Source organism: Galeopterus variegatus, unplaced genomic scaffold (genome assembly GCF_000696425.1).
Source record: "Galeopterus variegatus unplaced genomic scaffold, G_variegatus-3.0.2 Scaffold11760, whole genome shotgun sequence".
NCBI classification, from domain to species: Eukaryota; Metazoa; Chordata; class Mammalia; order Dermoptera; family Cynocephalidae; genus Galeopterus; species Galeopterus variegatus.
In genome coordinates this window covers 7,958-9,462 of record NW_007737871.1, presented here as the reverse complement: position 1 = coordinate 9,462, position 1,505 = coordinate 7,958, and the positions used below count along the sequence as shown (strand labels likewise).

General features: G+C 39.9%; 1 protein-coding gene across 1 annotated transcript in view; it reads right to left on the bottom strand.

The window, feature by feature from the left end:
- Positions 1 to 1,505, bottom strand: part of LOC103610770 (N-alpha-acetyltransferase 35, NatC auxiliary subunit-like) — a 30,072-nt gene that overhangs the window by 26,483 nt on the left and 2,084 nt on the right. The gene's annotated exons all lie outside the window — the stretch shown is intronic.

The following is a 1,505-nucleotide window of genomic DNA, read 5'->3' as shown; positions in this document are numbered from 1 at the left end:
TTCTTCACACCCCTTCAACACTGAATTACACAGATACCATGAGTAACTACAGCTACCATCACTGAGTGTCTACTACAGACCAAGTTCTTTATATCCACTATCTCATTTAATACCCAAAATTCTATAAAACAGAAGCTCTACTTTACAAAGGAGAAAACTAAGACTCAGATGAATTATACTATCCAAGGTAACTGAACTAATAAATTGCAGAGTTGGGGACTTCAGCCCATGTCTGACTCAAAAGCTTACTGTGTTATTTACTGAAAAGCTCCTCTTTCCAAGTCACTGTACTAAACATCAAGGGGAACACACTTTCACTTTTACCCTCAAAACCTTTAAAGACCTCCCACCACCCATAAAACAAGCTCAAACTAAAAAAAGAAAAAACCAAAAACACCACAATGGTACTGAAGTCCCTCTACCTCTATAATTCCCAGCACTGAAAACTGTTTTGTAGCCAAGCAGAATTATTCACTGTCTCCCCAACATAAAACTTTCACTAACTCTGGCTCACATGGTTCATCTCAGTCTAGAATAATTTCCTCACCTTCACTTACAGAAACTCGACCTCTCCCTTAGGGTCCAACTCAAGCCATATATCCTTCATAAAACCTTCCCCATTTATGTTGGTAATGAAAGCCCCCTAATATAGGTCACTTAAAATCACTGCAAGATGATAGGTATGATCCATTTAATAGCCTAAGATCTCCGAACACAAAAACTACCCTGTAACTTACACTTCTGTTTCTCTCTCTTCGATAGACGTACATGGGCAATCAACCAACTTCCAGTCTAATGTTCTTTCCACTATCTCACTGAGGAATACTTTAATTGGAGATGCATTTCAAAACAGTCAAAGGGTAGGCACATGATTTATTATTTTGCTTATACTCAGCTGGCTCCCTTTCCACCTGCAGCTGCTCCAAATTTTTACTCCTCTCCTTCAGAGCACTATTCAAACATACCCACCTCACTATCACAAAAAGGCCTAAGCTTCCTGGGAAAATAGGAGCCACTAGGTGTGAATTCCTCCGCCCCTCCTCGCCAGCGACTTAAGAAATGTACCTGTATCTTCACCATCCTAACCTCATCTCTTCCTGTCTCAGTATGTGCCTATGTTGTTCCCCAAGTTACTTTCTCTACCATGTTCTTGATCCCATCCTCTCTTTAAACTTTAAGCTCTCACTTTGTTATTTTTCCTTTCTCTTATCTTCAGTCTCACCCTAAGGCTCTTTCCCCAATCATTTATTCTCAAACATCTATTGAACTTACTATGCGCCTAACACTGTTCCGTGTGCTAGGATTACAAACATATCTCTGCCCTGACAGAGCTTATATTCCAAGCAGTGACGCTAACAATAAACAAGAGGTTGAAAATGGAAAATGATGGTTTCTGACACAGATAAGTGTCATGAAGAAAATACAATAGAATGATTCAACTGAAGTGGAGCTGGAGAGAAGTGCATAAGGGGAGCGAATCTGCTTAGAGTGGTTGTTTTGAGGTC